Consider the following 27,145-nt stretch of genomic DNA (forward strand, 5'->3'; position numbering starts at 1 on the left):
TAGAATTGACACAGAAACCTTGAAAAACAGACAAAGTTTATGAGTGGAAATGTTAATAACACCATGATTCAGTAGCAAGAGGTGTATCTTTTCAGCATAGTAAATACCACCATCCCTAGCAGAGAGGGGACAGTATCTCAAAATGTATTCAACAAATACTTCTCAAGCCCATGCTTGACAAGTGCTTTTAGGCACTGTTGTAAGCTCCACAAATGTAGCAGTGAGCAAAACAGACAAAAATCCCTGCACTCGTGGAATTTTTACAGTAAGGGGAGACAAATAAATAAATTGTATAGTAGCAGTTGGGAACAAGTGCTATAAAAAAAAGTAAAGTGGGGAATGTGGATAGGGAGAGCTGGAGGTAGGAGGAGGTAGAGGGGATTGCAATTTTCAGTAGACAAGGCTGCTCTATGAAGCCATAAGGATAGGCATGGGGGTCTCTAGGGAAAGAGTCTTCTAAGCAGAGAACATAAAATGCAAAGGCCCATAAGAGGGAGCATACTAGTTAGTGGCTGGGTGCAGTGAGCACGTGGTGAGCAGTAGGAGGTGAGGTCAGGGAAGTAATGGGAAGACTGGGCAGGGGGCGCAGACTGTTTGAAGCCTTTCAAGACATGGAGAGGCATTTAGCCACTAGAGTCTTGTGAATCAAAAAGAAAGACGGACTCAGTGACTAATGTTTTAAAGGGGGGCTGTCTACTGTCTTGACAACTGACTGTCTGATGGGGATGTCAGAAACAGATGATTTCAATAACCCTACAGAAAGATGCTTTCAATAGGTAGCTTATTCTTTAAACTCTTGGGGGCTCCCAAGAATTCTGTAAACAGAGATTTAGAGGACTTCTCTCTCTCTTTTTTTTTTTTTTTTTTTTTTTTTTTGAGACAGAGTTTTGCTTTTGTTGCCCAGGCTGGAGTGCATGGCACGATCACGGCTCACCACAACCTCCGCCTCCCAGGTTCAAGCGATTCTCCTGCCCCAGCCTCCCCAGTAGCTGGGATTACAGGTGCCTGCCACCATGCCCGGCTAATTTTATATTTTTAGTAGAGACGGGGTTCCTCCGTGTTGGTCAGGTTGGTCTCGAACTCCTGACCTCAGGTGATCCGCCCGCCTCGGCCTCCCAAAGTGCAGAGGTTACAGGCATGAGCCACTGCGCCCAGCCTACAGGACTTCTCTTTTTAAAAGCCAGAAGATATTCACAGGGAGGCAGAGGAGGACCTGGCATTTGCTTGGAAATTGTTGGTTTTTTCTTCCCTGCCTCAGGGCTGGATCTTGGCAGAAATCTTCACTTTGTTAAGTCCCAGATGGACATGAAAATACCAGACAGGGCACATTGGGCTACACATGCCACCTGACAATTATTTCGTATCCAAAAGTAGATCACCAGCTTGTGATTCTTCCAGGCCCCCTGCCTCTTTCCCTTCTCCTCCTTAAAAGCTTTCCCTGAGAGTAAACAATGCCAAAGAGGAATGTACTACGTATGTACTCCCCTCTGTGGAGGTAAAATAGGAGAAGGATGTCAAAACCATCAACCAGAACAATGTCTTTAAAAAATTTATGGGGAAAAAATTTATACTTAGCTGCTGCTATTCACTGAGCATTTCTGCCTAGTCCACAGACAAAGGTGGCTGCATCTGCTGTCAGGAGCAAGGTCAACCCTCAGGCCAAATTCAGCCCATCCGACATGTTTTATTTAGCCCACACAAGTTTGACCCACTTCTAACTGCTCTTGGGAAATGAGTGGGTCTACCAACACTGGGCCTGCCTTCCCACACAGCGGGATAACTTGCCCCCTTTACACAGGACAGGGATGTGTTTTCCAGTTTGTCACAGTCCCTGCCACTCCCTGTCCTTGTCGTCCCTCATTCACTTAATTATGATACTTGCCTGGCATCTTGCAGGTTTCTGATGCTGTTACCCCAGTATAGACCAAGTGCAGACAGAATTTCATTTCTGCTTTATTAAGACACAGTCTTGAGAAACCCATTGGCTTCACACACAATTAATTAATTTGTGGCAACAAGCTACTATATTGGCTTGCATGTCACTTTCACCTCTCTGGGCATTAGTTTTCTCTAATATTTATAAAAGAAGGACATGACTTTCTAAGGTTCCTTGCAGTAATTATGCAATTCTATTCTAATAGATGCTTAAACATAAAACCCATTTTAATACTGTCCAAGGATCCAGGGTACCTTCCAGACATTATCTCACTCAATCTTCTCTGCTCTGCAGATTGCACATTATAGGTCAAGAGCAAGCTACAACACAGCAATACATATCAGCCCTACCAGACACCTCACCCTTCCTGCATCACCCACACCCACTCTGAGCACACTGCCTGCCTGATATGAATCAATAACTGGAAGGATAGAGAGGTCACTTTAGATGGGTACTGAGTTAATAAGCATACTCGCAGTGTCTCAGGAGATTTTTAAGAAATCACTTTAGCTCTATTAACAGCTCAAGTTCCCTCCCTTATTGCCAGAGAAAGGGGCTCACTCAGCTGCTCCACAAGTTACAAAGGAATCTGACGCTCCCCAAGGGAAGGGGCTCAGAGTGAAGAAACACAGAGTGTAAGTCTAAGGGGTTGCAATTTGTGACAACATTTGATAAACCAAAGTGCAAGGAGAATTGGGGTATGATAGAGACAGACTCCAAGCATGGACACACACACACACACACACACACACACACACACACACAAAGTGGTAATATATGTTGGTACATTCTTTCGTATTACCCAAGTTCAGAAAAAAATTTTATATCCTTGTCCTAGTTTCTCAAATTTAAGTGTCTCTAGTTTTTTAAAATATCAATCCATGAATGACTCATGCTCAGCTAATATGTGGTTCGCCAGGCCACTTTTAGCTCTCCTGCATTTCCATATATAATCTTTCCCCCATGATGCTTTCACTTAAAATTTTGCTTTTTCTGTATAAATGAACTATATTTTTCCTCAATGTCTTACCTTGTCTTTCTCCCTACGTCATCAATCTGCTAATGACAATACCAATTCCACTAAAACCACATATATTAATATTCTCACCAGGACATTATTTTGCTTTTGGAAGTACCAAGCATTTTCCAAGTACAACCTACTCACAAGCTGTTCACCTGCTTGATTTCTGCATGGTATATCACTCATATTTTCTTGAGTTGCTGATAAGTAGCTATTAAGATATTAGACTCAAATAATACATCAACATTCAATATCCCATATTACTTGGTTTTTCTATGGCTTTCCAGGGTGATTAAGTTGAGAATGATCAGGAAATAATTGCTTCTCTGAAGGCCATCTGCCACCCCCTGATATTCTGACATTCTCAAACTGTCCTGTGATGATTTCTTCCAGTAATTTTCTAAGAATGGTAGTTTCATTTATGGCCAGGGTTATCCAAAACACTCAATTTTGCTTTACTTGAAACTGGCCACTGATATAGCTCCTTTCAAGATTCAAGCATCTCATTGGTCCCACTAGTCTAGTTTCTCATAACATTGTGGGGAGGGGTAGACACTTGGGTTTCTTCTTGCTTAGGAGCCTGCAGAGAGAGATATTTTCTATAAGGCAGGTATAGACCTTCCTCCGTAAACTGTTATTTCTGGTATTATTTTCTTGTATTTTAGTCTGTCTAATTTGTGGACTGAGAGGAACAACAGATCATAGGAATGAATCATCTCATTCAAAAGCAATGACAAGATGGTAATCATCATTACAAAGCAGGTTCTATGAGTCTTTGAACAGTATGAGATATTTGTATTCTAGGACCAAAATCACCACTAAAACTATTTCTAAGGTACTGATGCCTGTCTAGGCTCCATACTTTCTTCTCTCCAGTCTCACCTACTAAAATAATTAACCTAAGGTTATTTATTCCCATATGAGTGTCTAAACTCCCAAAGGAATGGTGATTTTCTGGCCCTCTCTTCAGGCCAATCACATGTATTTAGTTTGCTCTGAGAACCACATAGTCTGGCCCTCCTACTTCATCACTAACCACCACCCTTGCTTAACATTTCTAAGCCTGAAGACCGGGGCCATCTCCCAGAGGCATTTTCTAGCTTTCAAGCTTCTTTATATATATATATATATATATTTTATTATTATGAACAAAAATTCTGAAGGAGAAAAAACAATCTGCTATAGCAATACCTAGAGCAAAAACCTGGGCCTTCATTGCTATTTTTAGGGTTTTTATAATTCCATTTTGTAAACATTTATTGAGAAGTTGCTTATATGCCAGGTACTGGAAATACAAAGGTGAAAAAGTATATATACCCTGTGGTTAAAGTACTCAGAATCTATTGAGGGAAGCAGGCACATGATTCAGAGAGATAATTATTAGAAAAATTAGATTTAACAGAGATTTCAGAACATAAATAAGATAGCAGTTAATTTTGTCCTGGTGGGGAGTGGGCTGGGACAGGGTGGTTGGTGGAGGGGTCTAGGAAATTTACAGAAAACAGATAACACTGAATCTAGGTCTTAAAGGATGGGTGTAAATACACAAGGAAACATAACAAAGACCCAATTATAGGAAAATGAACGGTGTGTTCAGGGGGCTTTCATTTTGTTTTCCCCTTCCCAACCACCCCGCTCCATCTTCCCCCCACCCTGAGGAGCCCTAAACTGCCTCCTAGGACATCTTCCAACTTCCTGTTTACCTTTCCCCCTCCTCAAGCCTTCCTCCCCAAGTGCTCACCCTCAGGTGGGAATATGAAGGGAAGCCAAGGGTGAAATTGTTTCTTCATTTGCACCTCCTTCCTCAAACACTATAGCTTGGAAGCCCCCAAAATGATTTAAAATAATGTCAGCAAGAAAGGGGCTAAGATTTGCACTATTGTGAAAATACCCATAGAAACAAACTAGAAAAGAACCCAGAGAAATGAAAAGTCCGGAGGTTTAGAGTGGCGGAAAATATACTGAGCATCCTCCCCCTTTTTTTCTTACTATTTTTGCCAAAAGGCTAATTCTTATTTTTAAAAAGTTTGAATAATCTATTTTTATTGAATTTACATTGCTCTTCCTTTAATGCCCTTGATAAAAGATGAACTATGGAAAGGACTCGGCTCGGTGTGGCCTCTCAAACAGTGAGGGGCATGTGGCATGACAGCAAGACTGCTGAAGTTTGCTCTTTCTTGGGGTCCTCACAGGAGTAGGCATTGAACCAAATGCAGATTCTGTTCCAATTCCCATATTCTTGGAGCTCATTTAACATGAGTTGCTGGTTTCTGTTTCAAATGAAATAAATTTTTCAAACGTTCCAAGATCCATTTTTCCTATTTTTAATTTACAGCTATATTCAACTGTGGCAAACACAAAAGGGTCAGAATGAGAAGAACTGTGGCCTATTTTTTAATATGGGAAGCTCTGGCCCTGACAATTTATAAATGGTAAGATTTTAGAAATAGTGTCAACTTAAAAACAAAGACATCTACAGTTAACAATTTCTGGACTGCTGGTGCATAATTTTATAATTCCACAGGTTTTCTTGCACTGGAATTTTCCTCAATACTAATCTTGTATTAAGTGAACATATTATTATCATGGACAACCATCACCACTCACCACCAATGCTGCCTCTGCAATTTACTGAATGCCTGATACTTTCTAGGCATCAGTTCATTCAGTCATCATAGAATCCTGTGAAGTACGTCATACAATCCCTGTTTACAGATGAGGAAACAAGGGGCCTGGAAGGATAAAGTAATTTGCCCAAGATCGCACAGCTAGTTGGTGTCAGAGCCTGAACTTGAAAACTGTCTATTTGACTCCAAACTTTTACTCTTCCCAATATGCCCTATTTCTAACCACACATTTACAGGGAACCTCCTTTGTACCTGCCTTGACTCCAGGGAACTCACCCCTGAGAAGCTGAGGCGAAAGGAAGGGTGGACGGTTTGCTGTGCTAATGAGATGGGATTTTTGTCTCAAACCCTGACACAAACTTGTTTCTTAGACTATCAACTTATCCCTGATGGGCACAGCTTACACTTGAGTATTTGAGTACTGGTGTAACAGATGCCATGTAACAAAATAATTAAAATCCCAAAACGGAAGTGGCTAGTGTGACTTTTTATATAGGTCCTATCGTGAAAAGTGAGTCATCCATCATTTTATACTTCTCTATCTCTAACCCACTTTTTTCAGAATATTTACATCTTTCTCCAACCCCTCCCGTGATAACACTTGGCATTGTCCCTACCCAAGGGAATAAACTGAAACGCGGGAAAGGTGGTGGAAACAGAAACAATCAAAGTGGAAAAGGCATTTGTGAACAAGCTCTGAGACTTCTCAGATGTTTTTTTTTCCTCTTGCCAAGGAGAGACACTGGATATATTTTCTATGTTCCAAATGTTGCCAAATACCCTCCCACAATGTGGCACCCGAATTGTAAAAACACATATTCAAATGCAAATAGGGTAAAAGCCCCAGATGCAGAACGTTAAGACTATTATATAATACAGTGAAATTATCATTTTTTCTCATCTCAAGATCTATCATTATAACCTCTGCAAGTGAGGATGCTTAATTGGCAAAGCTCCCGAGGAGAGAGAGCATCACGGTGAGCCTCCTTCTGCATGCTGACTAAGTGTGGGCTGACTTGGCACCGATACAGAAACATCCACTTTATTCCAGTATAGGCTGCAATTACACCCTTCACTCAAAGTCTATTCACTGACAGTGACCATCACTCTGAGAGGCTGTTTTCTGGAGTGCTAAGTCCCCAATAGCTACAGTGAGCTACAAAATCATCGTGCATCCACAACAATTTCTTTAAGTTTTGGGATCTTTGTTTTGTTTTGTTTTTGGTCCAGCACTAAGTCTTCATCCTAAAGAAAATAAGGAAACTAACATTACTTTCTTGATGCTTTCCATCAAGGTTCAGAGAAACCCCTTAATAAGTAAGTAATTATTTTTCCTCACTTTACCTTCTGAGGTCATCACATATCCAAATATCTAATAAATTTTCCTCTACCTCCCCTGCATCAGCCAAGACATAGGTATCACTCTTTCAAAATAAGACATGAAAATAACCTGCTTTGGATTCAGTCACATTACCCCAGGGATGGTGTATGGTCTCTCCACCCACCTCTGAAACTTACCTTTTGCATTTTGCTTTTGGTCCTGGCAATGCACCCTACAATCCTCAGTTTTCATTAACAACTAATATCCACAAGGCACTGGAGTATATTGCAGTTGGCTCAATCTTTCTAGAGCCCTAGACTGAATGTTAAGAAACAGGTGATTTTTTCCCCTTTCCACCTACTTTTATATTCACATAATCTTTCAGTTTCTTTTCTTTACAATGTCTATTTTTGATGATTTTAAAAGAAGTACATGCCTCGTAGAAATTTTGGAAAAGAGAAAAGTGTACAGAGAAAAATAAAAATAATTTTTAAAATTCTACCACCTGAAGGCAACATTGATAAAGATTTTTATGTATTTAGTTGTTCTTCAGTTTATTTGCCTGTGTGAATTCTGCAAATGGAAATAATATTGAATATAACAGTTCTGCATCTTGCTTTTATTTACACTACGGAAATCAAAGGTTGTGAGGAATATATTTTTAGAGGAAGAGAAAGAGTCAGGGAAGGAGGAGCAGGAGAAAGAGGCAGGTGGGAGGAGGAGGAGAATTTCTCAGCAGCATTATAGACCTGTTGAGGATTAGCAAGAATGAATCTAGAGTCTTTCTTCTCAGTGCGGTTTTATAACATACTAAAACAACACTCATAGAATCCTCTAGGATTTTAAAATAAAATTGACTAAGGGTTACCAAGCCGGGAGATGGTTAAGGCAGTTAGAGATTCTAAAGCAGCGTTGAGAACACGATTCAAAGAGCTGACTCTGACGTCTAGGTTCAGTATGGAGGTGAATAAACAGCAGATGGCCTGGAAGATACAGAGAGTTGAGGAACTGGAATACATGACGCAGTAAACAACATTCAGAAAGAATGAGGAAGTGGGGGACTTGACCTGTGGTCAAGAAGTATAATTTCAGCATTAAGGATCCTAAGGGTGGAAAATCTGGAAGAAAGATGAGCTACAAAAGATGGCTGTGCTGATAGCATACTGAAGTGAATTCGAGTTAAGGCTATGTCAGGTCAAGGTATAACAGTGATGTATGTCCATGCCTAGTGACCCCTCTAGAATGTCAGTCTCTGGAAGGGAGGGTTTTTAGATCATTCACTGTCATCTGTCCAGCATTAAAGAAGTCTAGATCATAGGAATTTGATGCGTATTTCTTTTTTTTTTTCCTTTCCCGTAACTGAGGAAACAAGACACATATTTCTTAAACAATGATAAATACAATCTGAATGTATAATGGTGTCAAGTTTGATAACCTGTTGTATCCATTCTACAATAAGGAGACACCCACCAAACAGATATTCCCATCGGCCTTTTGGGGAATGTTCTCTGGAAAGCTCTTAATAGATGACCTTCTAAGTGCTAGAGGCAATGTTAGATGCTGAAGACTTATAGACAAAAACGTTTCATTCTGCCGATAAACTTGGAGTATGGAAAATATCAAGTTAACCAACTAGCTACATGCTACAACAGAGTAGGCAGAGCGTGTTCTGGCTACACCCAGATCTAGGTTCTAAAAATAATTCCTAAAGGAGGTACTTCTGAATCTAACCTCTGAAGGGTATACAAATTTATCCCAGCAAAGGCAAGGCTAGATGTGTAGGTGGGAACAACTGGTATATTAAGGCCCACTCATAATAATTTTAGCTCAGGGTAAATTAGGTCGCAATGACTCTCCAACCAGCTCCCCGGGTCTGCTGGCAATAATGCTGCTCCTGTGGTGCCAATAACCTGAAAATCTCCAAGTAATACAAGAAAGTTATACACAGAAAACCTCCAAGTGATACACAGAAAAACCTAAAACCAACTCAATTCCAAACTTTACAAGTTGTCATTTGGTAGACACAAATGTGAACTTCTTCCTGCAATAAAAACCTATGTTGACTTAGTTTAAAAGCAGCATATAAAGGATGTTGCCCATAATCCCCTAACCAAACACGGCATCTATTTTCTCTTTTCTCTGTCCTTGTAATAGACATCCTAATAGGTATACATAGTTTTGATGTAATTTACATCTATCTTTTACTTTCTTATCTTAAAATTTTCTGTTTATTATCATTTCAGGAAACGTTTCAGGATAGTAATAGAGATTAACAGCAACAGTGAAGCATTTTACCCTAGAGAAGGGTAAAAGTTGGAAATGTTGCTATTGATTCACCTAGGTTATGCCACTTTAATGTCAGTGTGCCTCAGTTTCCCCCTTTACAATACAGGGATTCAGGTCTTGAAAAAGATATTTAAATTGAATGCAATATCCTTCTTATGGGACTATAACTTTAAGTAATTTGCAATGTACTTTCAAGAACTGGAAATGTTGACGTAGTTATTCTACTTCTGAACATCTCTCATTCAAAAAATAATGCTGTGGAAGAAGATGCTTTATGCACCTAGACATTTATCAAGTATTATTTATAATAGTTAAAAATTGGAAGTCTACATCCTTTGGGTTAGGCGTAATGATTTAAAAGACACTGTAAATCCACAGCATGTTATTCTACATTATGAATGATAATATACCACATTATGAAGTGGAAAATAAATTCATTCTTAAATTGTGTGAAATGCTAGAAATCATTCAATTTTGTGAGTCAATGCTTTCTAGTTTTTTTTGTTTTTTTGTTTTGTTTTGTTTTTCCGACAGTCTTGCTCTGTCACCCAGGCTGGAGTGCAGTGGTGTGATCTCAGCTCACTGCAACCTCCACTTCCTGGGTTCAAGCAATTCTCATTCCTCGGCCTCCCGATTAGCTGGGATTACAGGCACCCCCCACCATGCCCACTAATTTTTGTATTTTTAGTAGAGATGGGGTTTCAGCATGTTGGCCAGGCTGGTCTCGAACTCCTGACCTCAAGTGATCCTCCTGCCTTGGCCTCCCAAAGTGCTGGGATTTCAGGCGAGAGCCACTGTGCCTGGCCAGTGAATGCTTTCTATATGTCAGAAGTTATTGCTTCTTTCCACCCTTTCCACCATGACCATGATAAGAAGACACTAGTTGCAAGTTACCTCTTCCCTCACTGGCCTTGGAAAAGACAAGAAAGAAAGACGTTTCTGTGGAATGTAACAAGCAGAAAAGGACTGAAGATAATGAGACAGATTAAGGAAAGATGAATCATAGGCTGTGAAAGTGCTATGAAAATAAAACAGTATTATTATACAATTTATTATAAATAGTCTATGACTAATTTAGCACTTTAGCCATAAGCGTTCAGAAAAAAGAAATTCAGATCATGCTTGTCTTGCTGGCCACAGAACTCAGAAAATGCTCTGAGGCAGAGGAAGACAAGTCCTCAGTGCATTTGAGTGTTTTAAAATAGAATCACATAGAGCCACCTTGGGTCAATATGACATCTCTTGTATTCTGGACTTTCTTCTAACTTTAAATGCTATTTGAATTTTTGCCAGAGACAACTTGTGGAATGTTCTGAGCCCAGTTTGGAATTTTATTTATAAAATGGGGGTAGATTTCAATAGAAGTAGTGTCCTGGGGCATCCACTGAATGGATGGATGCTCCACTTAGCCTTGAAAATATGATCCCTCAGCCACAGTCAGGCGAGCCTCCCAGGATGGGGAGGGCACCATGAGGTGTTACTTATCCTTTCTGAGACAAAAACAACCCCTTCCCAGTCTTTAGGTATTTTAAACATAGTCTTAGCATGTAGCTGAAAAAAATGGGGGTTGGGGGAGTCAGGTCCAGACTGATCTAGTATGTGGAAAATAAGCAAGTAGGAGTGAAAGCATTGATTCTGGCAAATTCCCCAAGCCGAAATCCAAGTATAGGCCCATTTAAAAGTAGACTGGAGTTGCCAAGGCAGAATTTCCTTCTTAAAATTCAGATAATTAGTTGCTAGTAGTGCTGAATATTAAACAGGAAATTCAACTTCCAAAGATGTTTCAATAATAGAATTCTGAAAACAAGCATTTTCCTAATATGAAGTGTTACATGCAAAGCACCAGCACCATAATAAGTAAAGGTATTGGAATTAACTAGGCCTTCATACAACACATGCTAGTTGTGTGAATGCCAGCAAATCATTTAACCACTTTAACCTCAGTGGCCATATATCTCTGGTTGTAACTATGTCTTTGTAAACAGGACTCTCTACTAACTCACCATAAATTCAGAGAAAAATAAATGTCCCTGATTCCTCTAGGCTAAACATTTATATAGAGAAAAACAAATTCAAATAAGCTATCAATGGAGATCTGTTAAGTACAATATAGCTGTGGTAAATGGACACCTTGTCTTGCTTGAAGGCTGTACTCCAGAAAAGAAACAAAGTCAAAATTCTTAAATTTTGAAACCAGATCATTAATTTTCTTGAATGTTACTTCCATTTTCCAAATTTTCACAGATACAGCAAGCAAATGCAATTAATGCTTGCATTTTATTAAATCAAATTGCAGGGGAATAGAAAACAAAACAAAACAGACTAATTTGCTTTCCTTTTTTAACCTTCAGTCTTATAGTTTGCCCTTAAACATTTCTAGTTCACTCTTTTCTTGAGTTATGTGTTCGGGGAAGTTGTATAAGGTTCATACACGATTCACCTGATGTTTACTCAGCTTTCTCATATGCTAGAAACCAGAACATTTCCACTGAAATAGGGAAGATAATTAGTAATGACTTTTTCAGCATTGAACGATGTGGTAGGCTAAAATAATGGCCTTATAAGAATGTCCACATTCCTAATCCCCAGATCCTGTGTATATGCCACTTTCCATAGCAAGAGAGGGCTTTGCAGATGTGACTAAAGATTTTGAGATGAGGAGATTATCCTGGATTATCTGGTTGGGTCCAATGTAATCATAAGGGTCCTAGTAAGAGAGACACTGGAGGGTCAGAATGATCAAAGGAGATGTGATGATAGAAGCAGAGGCCAGTGATGGCATTGCTGGAAGGGGCTATGAACCCAGAATGTGGGTAGTCTCTAGAAGCCATGAAGGGCAAGGAACAAATTCTCCTTTAGAGCCTCTAGAAGGAGCACAGTCCTGCTGATACCTTGGTTTTAACCTAGAAGACCAAATTTCAGACTTCTGACCTCCAGAACTTTAAGGCAATACATTTGTATTGTTTTAAGCCACTAAGTTTGTGGTGATTTGGCCGGGCGCAGTGGCTCACACCTGTAATCCCAGCACTTTGGGAGGCCAAGGCGGGTGGATCACTTGAGGTCAGGAGTTTGAGACCAGCCAGGCCAACATGGTGAAACCCCGTCTCTACTAAAAATACAAAAATTAGCTGAGTGTGGTGCCATGTGCCTGTAATCCCAGCTACTTGGGAGGCTGAGGCAGGAGAATCCCTTGAACCTGGGAGGCGGAGGTTGCAGTGAGCCAAGATTGCACCACTGCACACTAGCCTGGGCAACAGAGTGAGACTCCATCTCAAAAAAAAAAAAAAAGTTTGTGGTGATTTGTTACACCAGCAATAGGAAATTAATACAAACAGTAATCCTGAAGTACTGATAATCTTTAAAGCAGAAGGTGTAGGGAGTTGCTAGTCCAGACAGGTGGATGCTAAAAATTTAGAGCAGTAGAAGCTGTTTGCCTGGTTGACACTGGACCTGCCGGGTGAGAAAACCTCTCCTCATCATCAAGTTCTTCATCAGCTCCATGAGCTTATTCTTTTGACAACTCTCGCCCTGTTCACGGAAATAAATCTGAAAGCTGGTGACCAAATCAGCTTTTTGTAATGCCAGTATATTCATAGAAAATTTGCTATTCCAGAGCCAACCATGCTCTGTCCAAATGATTTAACCAGTGAGTTTGGCAACAGTCAGGTAACAGCCCCAGCGGGTAGGGGGAACCTTTCCATTGAGCTGTAGAGGGGCAGATGATGTGTAGCTGGGAGTAGAGCATATCTAACTTTGAGAACTAAAATACCAAGCACCTTGTCCTTTGTGGGTAAATTGAGCAAGTAGCTAGCTTCAGAAACAAGTCATAAACTGAGTCACCTACAAAACTCTACTAAAATAAAGTAAAAGCATAGATTTTGGAATTAAACAGTTCAAGGCTATATTTCTTTCTCAGCTGTGTGTGTCACTCTGGGAAAATTATTTAATCTTTCTGAAGCTCAATTTCCTTTTCTTAAAAATGAGTATAACATTTACTTCATAGGGTTGTAAGGATTAGGTGACTTAAGTATTCAAAGAGATTAGCACACAATTAAAGCTTAATAAATGTTATCAATTATGGTTAATTTTTATTCTTTCAATCCCCTATCCACTGTGTACCCAGAGCAGCCACTGCGTATCTCGGCCTTAGTATCTCTCTATTAAAATTATAGATGATGAGAATGTAAAGCCATTAAAGGCAGAGACCCAGTCTCATTCATTGCATTCATTGTTTTATTCTTAGCATCTAGCACAGCGTCTGACCTGTTTGGGGCTCTCAAAATTTATTTATTTATTTATTTATTTTTGAGACAGAGTCTCACTGTGTCACCCAGGCTGGAGTGCAGTGGTATAATCTCAGCTCACTGCAACATCCGCCTCCCGGGTTCAAGGGATTCTCCTGCCTCAGGCTCCTAAGTAGCTGGGACTACAGGTGCAGGCACCACACCCAGCTAATTTTTGTATTTTTAGTAGAGATGGGGTTTCAGCACGTTGGCCAGACTGGTCTCGAACTTCTGACCTTAAGTCATCCACCTGCCTTGGCCTCTCAAACTGTTGAGACTACAGGCCTGAGCCATTTCATCCGGCCCTCAAATTTTTAATACGTGTTTATGAACTAATCTGATCTGTGAGTTAGGAAGGATCTGAGATGTCAGCCATGATCTGTGATTATAGGATTTTTCCAACTGTGACCCATTAGGTGGAGAAATAAATTCAGTGAATCAGAGCCAACATTTTATTTTTAAAGAAAAAGAATAGAATAGCAAATATCAGAGTGCAAAACACATAGTAAAGTTAAGTATTGTTACAAGAAACTTTGTTACATATGTAAGTGTACTTGGTGGCAATGTAAATATATTACTTATTGTGAGAAGTGGTTAAAAAATATGTGAACATTCTGAATGTTCCACCTTGCCAGCATTTGCTACTTTCTATCTTTTTAATTTCAGCCATTCTGATATGTATATAGCAGCATGGTGTTGTGGTTCTAATTTGCATTTCCCTGATAACTAGTGATGTGGAGCACCTTTTCACTATGTTCTTCCCTTTGGATACCTTCTTTTTTTTTTTTTGAGATGTAGGCTCGCTCTGTCACCCAGGCTGGAGTGCAGTGGCGCGATCTCGGCTCACTGCAAGCTCCGCCTCCCAGGTTCAGGCCATTCTCCTGCCTCAGCCTCCCGAGTAGCTGGGACTACAGGTGCCTGCAACCACGCCCGGCTAATTTTTTGTATTTTTAGTAGAGACGGGGTTTCACCGTATTAGCCAGGACTATCTCGATCTCCTGACCCTGTGATCCGCCCGCCTCGGCCTCCCAAAGTGCTGGGATTACAGGCGTGAGCCACCGCGCCTGGCCTGGATACCCGCTTTAGAAATCTCTTTTGTAATCTGTTTAAAAAAAAACAATCTGGCAGTATTTACTAAATCTGAACATGCATTTCCTATTACCCAGAAATCATACTTCTACTTATTTACTCAACAGAAATGTGTACATATGTTCATCAAAAGACCTGTACAGAAATGTTCATAGCAACACTGTTTATAATAGCTCCAAACTGGAAATTGCCCAAGTGCCTATTAAGAATAGAATGGACAGATAAATTTGATATATTTATACACTATAGAAGCCTATTTAAAAGCAAGAATAAATGGACTACAATACCATATAACAGTATAGAACTCCAAAAGCAAAAGATTGAGTGAAAGGAGCCACGTACGAAAGAGTACATGGTGTATAATTTCATTTACATAAAGTTCAAAACTAGGCAAAATTATTCTATGGTGTTAAAAATTAGGATAATGATTATCCTTGAAGTCATCAGGAGGGCTTCAGGGATGCTGGTAATGTTCCCTTTCTCTATCTGAATGCCCATCCCATGAGTATACTCAGTTTGTCAAATTAATTGGACTGTAAATATATAATTTGCGATTTTTCCAAATCATTTCTGAATTTGTCTGAAATTGTTACATGTAAATATAAAATTTTTAAAACTTAATAAATAATACTTTTTTCTTCAAGTGTGAAAAACACTGGCAGAGAGCAAAAGGCCCTGATACACTCACTCCCATCACCATCAAGTGGTCATCTAGCCTTTGCCTGAGTAACTCCAGGGTCAACAATCTCTTTACTGCCCATACTGCCCAGGCAGCTAACTTGTTAGAAAGCTTTTTTTAAATTTTTTTTTGAGACGGAGTCTCGCTCTGTCGCCCAGGCTGGAGTGCAGTGGCGCGATCTCGGCTCACGGCAAGCTCCGCTTCCCGGGTTCACGCCATTCTCCTACCTCAGCCTCCCAAGTAGCTGGGACTACAGGCGCCCGCCACCACGCCCGGCTAATTTTTTTGTGTTTTTAGTAGAGACGGGGTTTCACTGTGTTAGCCAGGATGGTCTCAATCTCCTGACCTCGTAATCCGCCCCCCTCAGCCTCCCAAAGTACTGCGATTACAGGCGTGAGCCACCTCGCCCGGTCTTTTTTTTTTTTTTTTTGAGGCGGAGTTTCGCTTTTGTTGCCCAGGCTGGAGTGCAATGGCGTGATCTCGGCTCACCACAAACTTCTCCTCCCGGGTTCAAGCGATTCTCCTGCCACAGCCTCCGGAGTAGCTGGGATTACAGGCACGTGGGACCACGCCCGGCTAATTTTGTATTTTAGTAGAGATGGGGTTTCTCCATGTTGGTCAGGCTGGTCTCGAACTCCCGACCTCAGGTGATCCGCCTGCCTCAGCCTCCCAAAGTGCTGGGATTACAGGCATGAGCCACTGCACCTGGCCAGAAAGCTTTTTCTTTACACTGAGCCATAACTTGCCTCCCAACAACTCGCTTGCATCGGTTGTTCTGTCCTCCTAAGAGATTCTAATGTGATTCAATCCCTCTACCACCAATAGCTCTTCGGAAATTTGAAGGAAGCTACCACATCCTCCCCACTCCCAGTCGTCATTTCTCCGGACTCAGGAGTCCCAGGTCCTTCCTTTGGCCATCCCTCAAGGCATGGCTTTGAGTTCCCTCCTGTCTCTTGATTGTACTTATTTTATCTAATGATGCCCAGAACTAAGCACAGCCCTCTCGGAGAGGCCCAAGAGGAGCAGAAAGGAGCCAAAAGTAAAATCATCACTTTTGATCTAGACAGAATCTAGACAGCCTACTTCTTCTGTCAACAAACCCTAAGTTTCAATTTGCTCCTTCTTTAATATTCACATTATACCATTCACTCCTGTTGAGCTTAGCAATCAACTAAAAGCACCCAAGTCTTTTGCATAAGCCCCAAATTTACCTTCTGTGTTTGTACCGTCTTCACTCTCAGGAGTCAGAGCGCTCATTTGGCCCCACCCCAATTCTCCAAAGCTAAATCCCACAGATGGAAGCGTATCTGTTATAGAGACACCGCTGGATAGTCTCCCTACCCTCCCACCCACTAAAAAACAGAAACGAAGTCTTTGTCTCAATACATGGTCTCTTATCCTTACCCTTTCCTTGAATGGGGCTTCATTTTAAAGTGTGTTTGAGGGAAGGACTGGAAGAAAACGCAGTTTCACAGGCCATCTCCAAAATCTGACCTAAAAGCCAACTGTTGCCTGGCCTCAATAAAGCCTGAGCAGTGTGGTGCCCTGATCTCTTTCCTTCTCCATTCCTCCCCCAAGTGGGCTCCAACTGGAGGTTGTGGAGATGAGTGCTGCTGGGCTCTGCTCACTCAGTCCCTTTGCCTTTGTGTGAGTAGTGACAGATGAGGCTGAGAAGGAAAACATGGCAGGGTGAGAATAAACCTGATATTGTTCAAAGCATCTGACATCAAACATATCTCTCAAGAAGACCTACTGGAATCCCTCTAGCCACACGAACAAGGAAACAACAGAGAACCATTTCTACAGAAAGTTCCAGGCAACCTCCCTGGGTATTTTTAACATCAGGACTCGGTGGAGGGGAGAGTCATTAAGCAAGGGAAACCCCGTAAAACAGAACATGTGAAAATGACCAAGAGAGGTGGGCTGGGAACCAGGCAGGGCGAGGCTACAGAAAAGGGAAGCTGTCACGGGACCCTGGTGGTGAGGGGCGATCTCTCCCTAAGGGCGCTGGGGGAGGGGAGGGAAGAGGACCACCAAGTCTGGAGTGCAGCGAGAAGGAAACAGCCCACCTACCTCGTCCAGGTCTGCTCCATTTTCCAGGCTCTTTCCTTAGTCTCAGGACGCTCCTCACCCAGGAGGGGAAGCCTCAGCCTCCTGAGTAGCTGGGATTACAGGTGCCAACCACCATGCTTGGCTAATTTTCTGTATTTTTTTTAGGGGAGACAGGGTTTCACCATGTTGGCCAGGCTGGTCTCAAACTCCTGACCTCAGGTGATCCACCCACCTCAGCCTCCCAAAGTGTTGGGATTACAGGCATGAGCCACTGCACCCAGCCTCTATTGTTCTTAAGAGATCAAAGACTTCTAAAGAGGTACAGGTCAGAGGAAAGCACTATTACTGAAGTTAATCTCTTACCTTTACATTAAGTGTTCATGAAAGAAATGCATCAACAGTAAATCCACTTTTACTGTTGGATGTCTTAGAAGAGTTAATACGGAAAGGGTTTAAGAAGGACCAGAAATGTAGTCCCATCTTTTTTGTAACTTTGGGGATGCCTTCATTTTTAATCTGGTCCGTAAGTAAGGAAATCAGCAAATGAGAGTGCTTCAGCGCATTGGCGATTTTTTATGTGGGGTATCCTAGCTTCTTCTTACTCGAAGTCTGGTCTGTTGACTATCAGCATCACCATTACCTAAGAGCTTGTTAGAAATGCAGAGTAATGACCCCAGAGCAGATCTAGCAAATCAGAGTCTACATTTTAACAAGATCCTCAAGTTATTTGTGTGCATATTAATTAAAACTTGAGAAACCCTGCTCTAGCTTACTTTTCACATGGATTTTATTTTTATTTCTGGGTATTTGTTTTTATAATGTTTGGCTAGCTTTTTCTAAAATGTACCCTATGAAGTTAATATAACTTTCAGTAAACAGTCTTTGGGAAAATAGTTCACCATTGTAATTAAAGAAGAATGAGAAATGCATATTTGAAACCAGTGTGCAGATAACCTGATTTAATACAGCTCCTTTTGACTATCATTTGTTGTTAGAATTGTTGACATGCTAGGAGTTGGAAGGGAATGGCTGTTTATTTTTAAAACAATTTTGTGACATATTTAAAGATATAATGGCTGCACTGAATCAATGATTATTACCTATCATGAAACTTTCATTACAATATGGATACCATTTTGTCTTTTAGTTCTTTTCCATGTGTCTAAAGAGTTTTATTTAAAAATTTTGTGGCCGGGCATGGTGGCTCACGCCTGTAATCCCAGCACTTTGGGAGGCTGAAGCAGGCGGATCACCTGAGGTTGGGAGTTCAAACTAGCCTGGCCAACATGGAGAAACTCCTGTCTCTACTAAATATACAAAATTAGCTGGGCATGGTGGCACATGCCTGTAATCCCAGCTACTTGGGAGGCTGACGCAGTAGAATTGTGTGAACCCGGGAGGCGGAGGTTGCGGTGAGCCGAGATGACGCCATTGCACTCCAGCCCGGGCAACAAGAGCGAAACTCCATCTCAAAAAAATAAATAAATAAAATAAAAAATTCTGTAGCAACAGTATCGCTAAAATAACAGGTGACAGTAGACGATATATAGTATGATCTCAGTAAATAATTGGTTAGGTTTGTGAAGTAGAGGGATTTGAAAGACCATGTTCTGGTGGTGTTTGTGTGTGTGTGTGTGTGTGTATGTGTTTGATTTCAGTGTCCCTATTCAGGAATATTGAACATCTTTATTTCTTTGAGGATTTGGCTAAAAGGATATTAAGTTTTACCAGTCACTACTGATAATTCTTGTCTTTCATTCTCAGAAACATTGCAGCTGCCCGTGTGGAACATAAACAGAGAACTAGGCCTGCCTCATCCTCCTTTTTCCCAGCAGCCAGTCCATGAGTCACCACAACTTCATCAAAATGAGGGCCTGGCAGGGGGAGAGCCAGACTGTTCTGCTTCTTCCATGTCCTGCCACAGGTTACAGGATCATGCTTTTGATTTTAGTAGGACTCGGAACATTCAAGATGGTAGTGAGGGCACATGAATCTCACTTCAGGATGAAATCTGGGCAGAGACTTATTAATTAATTTTGCATTTACTACCTCAGAGCTCAGAAGAAACTCCGAAGTCAGCATTTGCTTTACTCTTTCTTTATGATTGCATCTGACCGCACCAAGGTGGGCCATGCGTTGTTTGGTCTTATACCTGATGAAGAAATGGCAACAGCTGACAGAAATGGGTACAGCTCATCAAAAATGTGCAGCACCGGCAGAGGGAAGATACGGGACAAATGTGCTTCCTGATGCTTCCATGGGGATGTGCCCTGGTGTGCATCTGCTTGTCAGGAAGAGTCACATTGCTGCTTAACATGCTGGATTGCCCTAGTCTTCAGAATGGTCCTGAGAAAACATCACTATTTCGATGTTCTACTTTGCTTTCCAAGGAGCAAAAATAACTTTGGAGCCTTCTGGGAAGTGTGCCTGGGATTCTTCAGTGGTTTCAGGCAGATAGTTGAGACTGGGGCTTTTGATATTCAAGGTCTTTGGCAAGAATCCCAGGCTTGACCAACTGGTACCAGGTCAAAGATTTTTGTATTCTTGTGAATTTTTTTTTTTGTCCCTATTGCCCAGGGATGTCATTGTAAATATATGTGCATTTATAAATAATTTTTGTATTCATTGACCATATGTGTTGGCTGCAATGTAAATATTTTTGATATGCCAAAATTATATGTAATATCCAGTTATAATATTGACAAGTAGCTTCTCAGATCACAGATTTTAAATAACTCAATTTAGTGAGATCTAAAAATTTTATTTAAAGTATAAAAACTGTGGCTCACACCTGTAATCCCAGCATTTTGAGAGGCTAAGGTGGGAGGATTGCTTGAGGCCAGGAATTTGAGACCAGGCTGGGCAACATGGTGAGACCCTGTGTCTGCAAAAAAATAAATTAAAAAAATAGGTGGACATTGTGGCATGCTGCTGTAGTCCTAGCTACTTGGGAGGCTGAGGTGGGAGGGTCACTTGAGCCCGGGAAATCAAGGCTGCAGTGAGCTGTGTGAAGCCACTGCATCCCAGCCTGGGTGACAGAGTGAGGCCCTGGCTCAAAAGTAAAATAAATAAATAAAAAGTTTTAAAAACTTACTTGTTAAGAAGTGTATCTATAGAGGCAGCTACTTAGTGATTGTATACACATAAACACAGTCTCGGTGTAATTAACCGCCTTCTTCATGCCTAGAGGTTCATACTTCTGGTCATTTGCCATCTGTTTAAACGTGCTAGGTGATACTCCCTTTCTAACATAAAAAGCTTGTTCTTTCAGAGCCTGGCAGTCCTGTCACAGCTGTATGCACCTAGAGGAAAACTTGTTTGGAAATTCCTTTCATTTCCTCCCCCTCTCCCTCCCTCCTTCCCTCTTTTTTACTGAAACAGAAATTGATTGAGGAAGGTTCAGTCATTCCTTCAGGAACCAATGAGTTAGATCGGGTTGTTACTTTATGTATAATGAACGCTTCAAAAACTGGAGGCTGATTTAAAGATTGCAGAACTTGAGTCAGAATCATAAGCAGTACTGTGACATGAATTGGAGCCAGAACAATTGCTGATATCAGAACCATCTCTTTCATTCTGTGACTTTGCTCTTGCCATGTTCTGACTGGGGTGAGCCGCTAGGATACAAATCAGTATCACTGTCCATATTTGAGTCTGCAAATCTTGTCATTGTCTGCTTTAATGCTCTTTGAGTTGCAACAGGTGTATTATTTAAATGAGTATTTGAAATTCTGTGAACAGGAATTCTTTTGGTAGTGAAATAGGTGCTCACACCTGCTTGCTCAGAATGTGAAAATATTATTTCTGAGTTCTCTTTGTTCACTTTCTAAAGTGACTGTTGTTTGGTGTTGGAGATGTTAACTGGGTTCTATTAGGTGTGCTATATCTTGGCAAATATTCCCCATGATGAACTCTTCCTACTATCACAATCAGGACTATGACTGGATTTCTCAGTCTCAGTGCCCCAGATTCACCATTTCTGATTGTGTCTGGAGAACGTTTTCCTGGAAAGGCATTCCATGTTCCAAAAGCTACAAAAACATGCCACTTTGCAACTATGGGTCAGTTATTTGCTCTCTCAATGTCTCATGTTGCTGAGTTCTAGAAAATCTCTGTCTCATTTACCAGGGGTCATTCAAAAGTCTGAGACGTATATTATCATGAAATATTTGTGAAATTTCTCACCATGAATTTGGAGGGAACCTACTTTTATTTCTCGCTCTGGTTCTCCATTGGTCTGGGCTCCTGCTTCTCAGTCTTCTCTGACCTCTGGTAAGTGGAATTTTCATTAATACTTCTGTCGCACTTTGTACCCGACCTAGGTGGCCTTGCAAATGTTGACTCAGATTGTGGATTTTCCACTTTCCTCTGTTCTCCCTATTTTCTCCCCCTGGGAAGTCTTGCAGATGATGCATATTCATTTTCTGTATTCAGCCTTCCATTATTAAGGATAAAATTGATCCCTACATTGAATCTGAAATTACCACTATATGGATTACTCTGGCTCACTGCTGTCCAAGCTTGGTTTTCTCTTTGCTTACTTCCTGTCATATTTTCAGTTTGCCCAAAAGAGGTAAGCCACTTTATTACAGACCCATTACTAGTGCTAGACGTCATCCACCTCTGTTTTCACCTGATTCTTGTGGGGAATCCTCTTTAATTTGTTGTAACCTTCTCAGCAACTCTTCTGTACTTCACCTATAGTGCCTAGCAAATTGTTATCACTCATAAGCCTGTAATCTTCATCACTCAGGTTATTTGCAAGTAGAAAGCTTCTGGAACCAATTTGTCCATCCGACTTCTGCACTGGGCCACATCCATCTTCTTCATTGTCAGAATCTGAGTTTTCTGTCTTGAAGAACAGCTGGAAAGTTGTCTGGCTGTTATGACACAGTATTGAAATACCAGACTGAGTTTCAGTTGTTTCTAGTTGTGTTCACTTTGTGCTTTCTCTGAATGGGAATATCTTCTTTCAGCAAAGTTCTTCATTGACCAGGAAACCAAAGATTGCTTCTTTTCCAAGTTTGTTTTGTTTTTAATCTTTTACCAATGTGCAGTATATCTTAAGAAGGGAAGAGTGCTCTTGGGAGTAGAAGAACATGCAAACATTCTTTTTTCTTTATTATTATTTGAGATGGAGTCCCTCTCGGTCACCCAGGCTGGAGCGCAGTGGCATGATCTTGGCTTACTGCAACCTCCGCCTCCCAGGTTCAAGCAATTCTCTTGCCTCAGCCTCCCAAGTAGCTGGGATTACAGGCACACCACCATTTCCAGCTTTTTTTTTTTTTTTTTTTTGATATTTTTAGTAGAGATGGGGTTTCACCATGTTGGCCAGGCTGGTCTTGAACTCCTGACCTCAGGTGATCTGCTTGCCTTGGCCTCCCAAAGTGCTGGGATTACAGGCATGAGCCACTTGCCTGGCCCCAAAATTCTTATACTGTAAAGCCTTGTAGTGGTCCTTATTTTTTTTTTTTGAGACAGAGTCTCGCTCTGTCACCCAGACTGGAGTGCAGTGGCACAATCTCGGCTCACTGCAACCTCTGCCTCCCGGGTTCAAGCCCTTCTTCTGCCTCAGCCTCCCAAGTACCTGGGATTACAGGCATGCACCACCATGCCCGGCTAATTTTATTTGTATTTTTAGTAGAGACGGGGTTTCTCCATGTTGGTCAGGCTGGCCTCGAACTCCTGACCTCAGGTGATCCACCTGCCTCGGCCTCCTAGAGTGCTGGGATTACAGGCGTGAGCCACCGAGCCCGGCCGGTCCTTATTTTATACAAGTGATTAAGCCAAAAATTTTCTTGAATTTCTGATACCAAAGAGCTTTAGGTAAATAAAGAACTTCACACTCTAATGCAATGTAATTCTTTCTTTGTGCTTTCAGATTTCCTTACACTTCCTGTCCAGTTCTCTCCTCTAAATCAAATATTACTCACTAGATAATTTCAGCCACTTAAATAAAAATATCTATTTTTAAGTCCTGGTTCAAGGGTTCCAAACTCACATAATTTCTCAACTTTTTGCCAGAAAGTTGAGCATTTATTCATACTTATTTTCAATCCTAAGTGTTCTCCCATGGGCAGCTGCACTTCTTGAGCTGTTTAGTACTGCCACACCTTTTTATTTCTTTAATATGTCAGCCTCTGATCATTTTCACTTTGAACTTCCTAAAGATCACAATTTCCTATCCCTTCAATCTGCGATCCCTCTTCTTCCTTTCTTACTAGATTATGGTGTAGTTTGTACTAGACTGACTCATTAAGACCTTGTACGCTTCCTGAGTCTTCTTGTTACTGGCTTTGTAATCAAGGGTGAGTCTTTTTACTTCTCTAGGCTAGATTTTCTCATTTATGAAATGAGGACATTTTTCTAGATGCTGTAAAGCCCTTTCCAGCTGTAACATTCTATGAATCTGTAATTCCCTCCAGGAGCTAAGGAGGATTATGCTACTTTAATAAAAAGCTGCTTTGGTGACATTTGTTCGAGTAGAACAAGAGTGATGCTGCTCATTCTGACTTGAGCCAGATGTATTTCCTTTATAGCAGGAGTAATGGTCTAAGAAATACTCATTAGGAGAAAAAAATTCTGCTTCTAAACAGTATTAGTAAACAAAGAATCTTGACTCAGTTGAAAAACCACCCATTGCTCTCTAGAGCAGAATGTCTGAATGCTGGTTTTATAGCACACTAGAATATCAGAATGAGTTGACAGGTATACCACAACTAATTTGTAACTAGTTTGTGACTCACCTTTCTAATGTATTCGAAGTTATCCCTATAATTATATTACTCTCGCTCAAATTCTGATAGATTTCCTGAATGGAATAGGTGGAATTAGGGCTAGGCTGCCAGAGACTGTGCCAATGAGCATCACCCGTCATGTGTGAGAGAGCAGAAGATAGCCTGTGAGCCAGTGCTCTAGAAAACATCATGTAGGAGGCCGGTCACGGTGGCTCACGCCTGTAATCCCAGCACTTTGGGAGGCCGAGGTGGATGGATCACGAGATCAAGAGATCGAGACCATCCTGGCCAACATGGTGAAATTCCACCTCTACTAAAAATACAAAAATTAGCTGGGCGTGGTGGTGCGCGCCTGTAGTCCCAGCTGCTCGGGAGGCTAAGGCAGGAGAATCACTTGAACCTGGGAGGCAGAGGTTGCAGTGAGCCGAGATTGCACCACTGCACTCCAGCCTGGTGACAGAGTGAGACTCCGTCTCAAAAAAAAAAAAAAAAAAAAAAAAAAACCCGTGTAGGAGTACTGCCTCTCTGCTCTAGCAGTGGTCCTTCTACTGACAGTGCTGTCAGAGTCTGGTCTCCTAAAGAGCCAGGTCATTTTCCATTGTGTCAACTCAGATGGTTGAGATGTCCTTAGATATTCCTAGCTTGCCTAAATAACTAGTCAGCAATCTATTTAAATGTGAAGAGCCTATCTCTGGTCTTTAAATAAACACACACACACACACACACACACCCCTAGGAAAAGGAATTCCTGAAACTTTTCATTATTGCATATGTTTCTGATCAAGCAATATGTTAACCCTCTAAGTAGGACTAGTGTCCCATGTGTATTTCTTCCAGCAGAATCATGTCTGCCTAATGCTAATCAGGAATGTTGCAAACTGAAATGCTCCTTTCCCCACTGCCCCCTAATGGCCACTTTCAGGAGGAATACATACATTCTCTTGATTTGTTTGTCCCCTTTCAGGCTGATTCTCCACTTCTACCTGGAAGAAAAGACAGTATTCCTTGAACTCCATGACCTACTGGTACAGGATCTACACTTATGCCATTGGCTTTCTGTCACTCCGCAACTTGTACTTTTTTTTTTGAGACAGGGTTTCACCCTGTCAGCCAGGCTGGAGTGCAATGGTGTGAACGTGGCTCACTGTCGTCACTGCAGCCTTGATATCTCAAGCCCAAGTGATCCTCCCACCTCAACCACCTGAGTAGCTGTGCCACCACACCCGGCTAATTTTTGTATTTTTTGTAGAGATGGGGTTTCACCTTGTTGCCCAGGCTGATCACAAACTCCTGGGCTCAAGCAATCTCCCCACTTAGGCCTCCCAAAGTGCAGGGATTATAGGCATGAGCCACCGCACCCCGCAGTACTTTCCCTAGTATACAAGCTACTCTCCTGAAAAAAATAGCAGGAACCCATTCCAATGTCCAATCTCCCCTAAAGTGCCAACTCAGAATAACTTTCATGTTTAAAAACAGCTGTCTTCACATTGCCCATTGTGAGGTTGTAAAAGGAAGTTAAGATGTCAAGCAATTTAGATTCTGTTACCCATTTCCCTATGAAAAGAGATGTGTTAAAAGTCTTTAACTACTTAAAGGGTCATCATGAAAAATAAGAATTCTATTCCAGAAGACAGAGTTATACACAGGGAGGTGTATTATATACTTGCTAATAAATTTTGTGTAGGCTCTTTAGTAAATTTATCTGATAATGGAATAATCAGCCTTTTTGGTGGAAAGGTACATACAGAAGCTAAATCATCATCTGTTAATAGTGTTTAAGAGATTTCTTCATTGAGATGGAATATGGGCAAGATGACCTTTAAGGTCTTTTTCACTTTTATCATTGGAAATCCCCAGAAGCAATCTGATAGTCTTAAAACTTTGTCCTTTCTAAGTCCTTTGTATTCATTTTAGAGCTCTTCGGGAAACTAGAGAATTTTGGACTTTGGTTAACAAAAGCGGTCTGACCTGTGTTCGTAGCTGGGAACATGAAACACAAAATTCTGGGTTTAATCTTCTGAAGAAATCTGTAAGTAGTTACTGGCATAAATGGCATTACTATACTAACAAATTTAAAAGCCTATAATGTATTAAAACTCTTTTTTACTCGATTACTTTTATTTTTTTAAGACATAGTCTCCCTCTATTGCCCCGGCTGGAGTGCAGTGGCACGGTCTCAGCTCACTGCAATCTCCGCCTCCCAGGTTCAAGCGATTCTCCTGCCTCAGCCTCCCAAGTAGCTGGAATTAATTACGGACGCCCACCACCATGCCCGGCTAATTTTTGTATTTTTAGTAGAGATGGGGTTTCACCGTGTTGCCTAGGCTGGTCTTGAACTCCTGACCTCAAGTGATCAACCCACCTTGGCCTCCCAAAGTGCTGGGATTACAGGCATGAGCCACTGTGCCCAGCCCTCTTGATAATTTTTATTCTTGTTTCTTCTTATCTGTGGGACTCCAATTAGAATGGGGTTGAGATTGTGGCATTCAGTTTTATACCAATATTTTACCCAAGTGTGTCATGGCCTTTTTAAATCATTTTAATATCCCCAGAAATGCCAGAAGTGTAAAGGAATAACAGAGGTAAATTTGCTGTCATTTTATGCCACATCCTCTTTTCTTACTTTGCTTCTTGATACAGATTATAGAGGTAATTGTGAAGACAGTTGAACCTTAGAAGATTGAGCTAAGATTCTTTTTTTGGCAACCTGCAAGTAATGTTTCGTTTTTCTATTACGTGATCTCTTTGCCCATACAGTTGGCAGATGTTTTTTCCCCCTTTTTCTACCTTAAACTTTTTTGTTTGGAGTACAGTCTAAACCAACATCAGTTAGCCTTGATTTTCTTTCTTTTTTGGACAATTGTCTGGTTCATTGACAAAAGTAACAAGTTTGGAACTAAGAGATATGTTACAAGCTGCACTTAACACCACCTGAAAACCCAAGAATCATCTGAAGGTTTTGTCAGTAGTAAGGTAGGTTTTGTGTGTGTGTGTGTGTGTGTGTGAAGATGGAATAGGGTGAAGGTGAAGAAACAGCTTGACTTGTGCCTGTTTTCAGATAAAGGAGTAAAGTGATCTACAAACTGTAACTATCTTGAAAGAGAAATTGATCAT

The 27,145-nt window shown here is 41.1% G+C and overlaps 1 pseudogene; it reads right to left on the reverse strand.

Annotated features, from left to right (window-relative positions):
* LOC117978934 (myomegalin-like) overlaps window positions 1-17,451 on the reverse strand; it is a 94,691-nt pseudogene extending 77,240 nt beyond the window's left edge.
* Window positions 17,452-27,145: the final 9,694 nt, after the last annotated feature.

The sequence above is a fragment of the Pan paniscus genome, chromosome 1 (assembly GCF_029289425.2).
Source record: "Pan paniscus chromosome 1, NHGRI_mPanPan1-v2.0_pri, whole genome shotgun sequence".
Lineage (NCBI taxonomy): Eukaryota > Metazoa > Chordata > Mammalia > Primates > Hominidae > Pan > Pan paniscus.